Source organism: Pristiophorus japonicus, unplaced genomic scaffold (assembly GCF_044704955.1).
Source record: "Pristiophorus japonicus isolate sPriJap1 unplaced genomic scaffold, sPriJap1.hap1 HAP1_SCAFFOLD_52, whole genome shotgun sequence".
NCBI lineage: Eukaryota > Metazoa > Chordata > Chondrichthyes > Pristiophoridae > Pristiophorus > Pristiophorus japonicus.
This window is the reverse complement of record NW_027254426.1, coordinates 3,277,380-3,284,775: the sequence shown is the minus strand read 5'-3', so window position 1 is coordinate 3,284,775 and position 7,396 is coordinate 3,277,380. Positions and strand designations below refer to the sequence as shown.

Genomic DNA, 7,396 nt, shown 5'->3' with positions numbered 1-7,396 from the left:
TCCAGTATGCCCCCAGCTTCGTCGTTATTGTGTTAAACATTTTCCCCTAGTTTTTTATTCAATCACATTTATCCTCATTGCCAAATTCACCTTTTACTGAAAAGGATGCAGCTCGTTGGTGTAGTAATGTCACAAAAAATAATCACTTCATCAAAGGGAAAACATTAGCAGGATGATGGAGATCATGAGATCGGTCTCTGAGAGTCAGCAAAGGCACGATGGGCAGAATAGCAAACAATCGTCAGAAACTGAGAGCGACGTTCCTCACTGTCGGCGGCTCGTTGGTCTAGGGGTATGATTCTCGCTTTGTGATTATAATAATTGAAATGCGAGAGTTCCAGCGTTCAAATCCCGGACGACCCCTGCCAACTTTTAGTCAAAAAACGACTACTCAGCCGGTCGACATGTGAGAAAACTGACATGTTTCAAATTAAAACGGGTCATTGCACTCCGTTGTTCACACAACGTCCAAAAATCCTGGAGATTCCCAGGAGCAAAGTGAAACTCACCGAACTGAGTAAAGTTCATGTCTCTCAGATGTACCCGGCTCTGCGTCTCATTGGACAACCGAAACCCCGGTTTGATTCCGGCAAATACTTGAGCAGTGTGTCTTCCTTTCTGCACGCAAGAGCTCACCTCCACAGGGATAAGCATACATTCAACGTCAATCTCAAATTCAACGTGAGACAGTCTCTGCCCTGAATATGAGTGCGTCCTGTTTCTGTCGCGCTGAAAAGATGTGAGAAGCTGGCTTTGGATTTAATCCCTTGGCTCCGAATTTAAACAGTGCAGGAAATCAATCCGGGGTGGCCAAGCTGCCTGGTCTGATTAAAAGGCGTTCAAACGCTACATTCCAGGCATGTTATAGTGTTCTGACCTCAACATTCGGTTCAACGTATCGGATCATAAGCACCGCTCCCATTGTCTGCTAATGGTTCTGCTGTTCACACTAACACCTCCTCTGGTCCATCCTTTGTTCCTTTATTTCCCGCTTACCACCCCACTTTGCCTTTTCGCATTGTGTCATTTATTCTTCAATCACTCCTACGCTCCACTGTATCACAGGCATTCCCTTTTGTCCTTCCTCGCTGCCTATTTTTTTCCAGGCGCTATTTTCGTGGAAAAATCTGTAAACTTTACATTTTTCTTAAAATATCGGAATGATCATCTGACTGAACGTGAGCCCGGGAAATTCATCCACAGAATGTTCACGGCCTGCTGAGTTTTACAGAATGCTTTGTTTTTGTTCATTGTGTTTCTCTGTCTCTCCAAAATGGTGTGCTACCAGTGTCGGATCATTATGGATATGTTTAAAAGGAAGGTGCTGTCTCTCCCGGATTTCAAATTTCTAATTTCAAAAACTGCCTTTGGAGGGTGCAGGATGTTTATTTTGTTGGTGTGTTTGTGTAAGTGAGAGAGTGCCTGCAAACGTTCTGCGCGATCTTACTGTGCATTTCATGTCATCAGCCTTGCTTATCTATCACATGTGGCTTCAACAACCGTCCCAGTCCCGTGTGCTCATTTGAACCGCGCTCAATCACGCACAGCACAATTGCATTCAGGAATGATAGAGATCCCACTTTATTCTTCTGAAAGGGAAGGGCCATTATACAGCTGTGTAAGAGGGATGTGTTTCCTTTCCAGGATCATTCGGTGTCTGTTTCAACGGGATGGTTGTCAGTTCTGCTTCGTCAATTGCCCCTTTAAAACGTATTTTCTAATCATCCGGATCATCCTGTACATTTAAAAAGGAGTGAGATTATCAGCTGTGATAACCGAATACTTAAACTGTTGTGTTTCTAGCTACATTGACGTTGCATGTGTCCGTGTACATCCATATCATAGAAACATAGAAACATAGACAATAGATGCAGGAGTTGGCCATTCGGCCCTTCTAGCCTGCACTGCCATTCAATGAGTTCATGGCTGAACATTCAACTTCAGTACCCCATTCCTGCTTTCTCGCCATATCCCTTGATCCCCCGAGTAGTAAGGACCTCATCTAACTCCTTTTTGAATATATATAGTGAATTGGCCTCAACAACTTTCTGTGGTAGAGAATTCCACAGGTTCACCACTCTCTGGGTGAAGAAGTTCCTCCGCATCTCGGTCCTAAATGGCTTACCCCTTATCCTTAGACTATGACCTCTGGTTCTGGACTTCCCCAACATTGGGAACATTCTTCCTGCATCTTACCTGTCTAAACCCGTCAGAAGTTTAAATGTTTCTATGAGGTTCCCTCTCATTCTTCTGAACTCCAGTGAATAGAAGCCCAGTTGATCCAGTCTTTCTTGATAGGTCAGTCCCGCCATCCCGGGAATCAGTCTGTTGAACCTTCGCTGCCCTCCCTCAATAGCAAATATGTCCTTCCTCAGGTTAGGAGACCAAAACTGTACACAATACTCCAGGTGTGGCCTCACCAATGCCCTGTACAACTGTAGCAACACCTCCCTGCCCCTGTATTCAAAACCCCTTGCTATGAAGGCCAACATGCCAATTGCTATCTTAACCGCCTGCTGCACCTGCATGCCAACCTTCAATGACTGATGTACCACGACACCCAGGTCTCATTGCACCTCCCCTTTTCCGAATCTGTCACGATTCAGATAATAGTCTGTCTCTCTGTTTTTACCACCAAAGTGGATAAACTCACATTTATCCACATTATACTTCATCTGCCATGCATTTGCCCACTCACCTCACCTATCCAATTCGCTCTGAAGCCTCACAGAATCCTCCTCGCAGCGCACACTGCCACCCAACTTAGTGTCATCCGCAAATTTGGAGATACTACATTTAATCCCCTCATCTAAATCATTAATGTACAATGTAAACAGCTGGTGCCCCAGCACAGAACCTTACGGTACCCCACTAGTCACTGCCTGCCATTCTGAAAAGTACCCATTTACTCCTACTCTTTGCTTCCCGTCTGACAACCAATTCTCAATCCATGTCAGCACATTACACCCAATCCCATGTGCTCTATCTTTGCATATCAATCTCTTGTGTGGGACCTTGTCGAACGCCTTCTGAAAGTCCAAATATACCACATCAACTGGTTCTCCCTTGTCCACTCTACTGGAAACATCCTCAGAAAATTCCAGAAGATTTGTCCAGCATGATTTCCCTTTCACAAATCCATGCTGACTTGGACTTTTCATGTCACCTCTTTCCAAATGCAATGCTATGAAATCCTTAATAATTGATTCCATCATTTTGCCCACTATCGATGTCAGGCTGACCGGTCGAAAATTCCCTGTTTTCTCTCTCCCACCTTTTTTAAAAAGTGGGGTTACATTGGCTAGCGTCCACTCGATAGGAACTGATCCAGAGTTAATGGAATGTTGGAAAATGACTGTCAATGCATCCACTATTTCCAAGGCCACCTCCTTAAGTATGACTATTCCGTTACCAAGGTGACCATGTCAGTCCGCAGTATTCAGTGGGAAGGGGATTAAATCTTTGCACTGGGATTTGGACGCTGTGGAAGCATCGGCGCAAAATCACACGTTTTAACGTGAAATATGTCTGTTTTCTCACATGTCGAGCGATTGTGAGAAATGGAACTTTAAGTAAATAATGGTGGGGCTCGTCCGCGAACCTCTCACATATCAAATGTGATCATCCCAAAGCAAAAATCATACCCCGAGACCAACGAGCCGCCGATAGTGAAGAGTGTCGCTCTAAGATTCTGACGGTAGAGAGAAAGATATTAGGCCCATCGTGCTTGTGCTGTCCCTCAGAGACCAATCTAATTCGTCCCCCTCTCCATAGTCCGACAAATATTATCCTTTTGAGGAATATATTATTAATTTGAGACATGACATGAGCAAAGTACAGCATCCTTGCAAGTAAAAGCGGAATTTGGCGATGAGGTTAAATGTGAATGACAAAACGACCAGGAAGGTCAAAGCTGTAAGACAATGATGACGAGAATGGGATTCGCACCCATTGCACAGAGCCCATTAGCAGTTCATCGCCTTAACCTCTCGGCCTCCTCGTCACTTGTGCAGCGCATCGTCAGCCATTCAATGTCCTGCTTTTTGTATCCAAACAAAAATAATGTGCAAGAAAGTCCACTTCACAGCTTGCTCTGCCCGTGCATGCAGATTGACAATGATGAAAACGTGTCATGAGTTTCCTTCAGCAAACAGCCTTCCTTTACTTCAGGTGAGTGACTGGAAGAGGTGGTTGGTGTCTCGGCATAATCACAACAAAAAATGTAAAATTTCACACAACAAGTTCAGTTGACCGCGGCAGGACTCGAAGCTGCAATCTTCTGATAACTTCGTAATGAGAATGCAAGTCAGACTCCTTATCCATTAGGCCACGCGGCCTCTATCATCATCATCCATTGTGTTATTGCGTCTATTGCGAGCAGATTCGCGGCAACTGCAATATCAAGGAGTGGATTTCGGAAAAGATGAGCATATGTCGAGTGAATGATCAGATGCACGGCGTTAAAGGTGCGCACCGGCGCAGGCAAGCCCAATGTAAATTGAAACACAACAGTTTAACAATTTGGTCATTGAAGCTGAATTCATACTCCTTCTCAAACTATACAGGATGACCCGGATTTATGAGAAAATCCGTTTCAAAGGGGAAGATTATGAAACGGATCTGACAACCAGCCCGTTTAAACAGACACAGAATGATCCGGGACTGCAAGGACATCGCTTTTACCCAGTTAAAGAATGACACTTGACTGACAGCAGTTCTCTTTTAAAAGAATAAAGTGAGATTTCTATCATCCCTGAAGGCAATTGTGTATTGGGCCTCAGGACCACGCGGGGAAGAGACGGTTATTGAAGCCACAGGCAGGAAGGAGGGAGGGACGTAAAGCCAGCCCATATTGAAATATATATATATTTAAGATTTTAAGAAAATAAATGCATTTAAATTTTAGTTTTAAACAATTGAATTTGAGTTGTTTTAAATAAATAAAAAATTGATTCTTAATCTATATATTTTTTGATTGAAGGAAGGCTGTGTGACTGGAAGAATATCAGTGGAAATGAGGGGTGGAGTCAATCATTACACAAACACAGTAAGCCCATGGTGGAAGACAAGTCACGAGGGAAGATGTGGGCTACAAAGACGATCTTTTATAGTCGCGTGTGTCTTTCTGCTGGAGCTGACAGCAGCTGTTTGTGCTGTGAAAGACGTCAAATGTAATAAGGCCCGATGCAGGCGGAACAGAAAAAGCATATTTATTTTGGAAGTTCAAAATTTGGGATTACATATAAATATACACATATTTATACATGTATAAACAAAGTCAGTCAGTCAGTCATGTCATGTCTTGGTTTGATTTGATTTAATTAAAAATAAGGATGGAGGATATCATCATATCACACAGCCCACACGCAAGCCCTTGCTAAAATCGCTTTATTTCTAACTTGTGTATTTTCCCTTCTTTCAGATGTGGAATAGCAAATTCCCACAGCAGATTCTTCTGCCGTCAGAGAGTCCACGAAGGAGTGTTCAATCAAATCTGTACGGTTTCAAGTTGTATGTAAAGCATTTTTCTCACATGACAGTAAGATCGCACAGCACGTTTGAACACACTCTGGCTTACACAAACACACAAACAAAATTAAATTCCTGCACCCTCCAAAGGAAGTTTTTGAAATTTTAAATCGGAAATCCGGGACAGACAGCACATCGCTTTTAAACAGACACAGAGTGATGCGGGGATGATAGTACACCATTTTAAACAGTCAGAGAATGAACATGGACAGACAGCACATCCCCTTAAAAGGGATACGGAAATAGAATGAATAAAAACAGATACATATGCAAAACTCGACAGGTCGTGCAGATTCTGTGGAGGAAGAATCCGGTATCACGTTCTGTCGGATAATCATTCCGAAATTTTAGGAAAACGTTAAAGATTACAGATTTTTTCAACAAAAATAGCGCCTGGAAAAAATACGCAGCGAGTAAGGTCAAATGGGAACGTCTGTGATACAGTGGAACGCAGGAGTGATTAAATAATAAATGGCACAATGGAGAATGGCAAAGTGGGTGGTAATCGGGCGATAACGTAACAAAGGATGGTCCAGAGGAGGTGTTAGTGGGAATAGCAGAACCATTACCAGGCAATCGGAGCGGTGCTTTTCGTCCATTACGGTGAACCTAATGTTGAGACCAGTAGACGAGAACATGCCTACAATACATGGTTTCACCGCCTTTTAATCAGACCAGTCAGCATTGCCAGCCCGGATTGATTTCCTGTCCGCTTTGAATTCGGCAGCCAAGGGACTAATTCCAAAGGCAGCTTCTCACATCTTTTAGCTCTGGAGAAACAGGACGCACTCATATTCAGGGCAGAGGTGGAGATTGACGCTGAATGTATGCTTATCCCAATTGAGGTGAGCTTATGCGTACAGACAGGAAGATATACTGATGAAGGATTGGCCGGAACCAAACAAGGGATAGTTTATCCAACGAGTCACAGAGCCGAGTACCTCTGAGATATTTAAACTTTGCTCAGTTTGTCGGGTTTCACTTTACTCTGGGATTTGGATGCTAAGGGAACATCGGCGCAAAATCACACGTTTTAACGTGAAACATGTCTGTTTTCTCACATGTCGAGTGGCTGTGAGAAGCGGAACTTTGAGTAAAACATGGCGGGGCTCGTCCGGAATTTGGCCCGAGAACTCTCGCATTTCAAATGTGAGCATTCCTAAGCGAAAATCATACCCATGGACCAACGAGCCGCCGACAGTGAAAAGCGTAGCTCTCAGATTCTGATGGTGGTGAGAAAAGATATTAGGCCCATCGTGCTTGTGCTGCCCCTCAGAAACCTATCTAATTAGTCCTCCTCGCCATTGTCCTGCAACTGTTCTCCTTTTGACGAATATATTATTAATTTGAGACATGACATGAGGAAAGTACAGCATTTTTGGAAGTAAAAGGGGAATTTGGCGATGAGGTTAAATGTGAATGACAAAACGAGGTCAAAGCTGTAAGACAACGTCGACGAGGATGGGATTTGAATCCATGCGTGCAGAGCACAATGGATTAGCAGTCCATCGCCTTCAACTCTCGGCCACCTCGTCACTTGTGCAGCGCATTGTCAGCCGTTCAATCTCCTGCTTTTTGTATCCAAACAAAAATAATGTGCAAGAAAGTCCACTTCACAGCTAGCTCTGCCCCTGCATGCAAATCGACAATGATGAAAACGTGTCAGGAGATTCTTTAAGCAAACAGCCTTCCTTTACTTCAGGTGAGTGACTGGAAGAGATGGTTGGTTTCTCGGCAGAATCACAACAAAGAATATAAAATTTCACGCAGCGAGCTAAGTTGAAAGCGGCAGGACTCGAAACAGCAATTTTGTGATAAATTCATGGTTACAATACAAGTCAGATATGTTATCCATTAGGTCACGCGG

The 7,396-nt window shown here is 43.6% G+C and overlaps 1 non-coding gene across 1 annotated transcript; it reads right to left on the bottom strand.

The window, feature by feature from the left end:
* Positions 1-6,982: 6,982 nt before the first annotated feature.
* On the bottom strand, positions 6,983-7,064 carry trnas-gcu (transfer RNA serine (anticodon GCU)). The gene has a single exon. It is a non-coding gene; the product is annotated as a tRNA-Ser (tRNA).
* Positions 7,065-7,396: the final 332 nt, after the last annotated feature.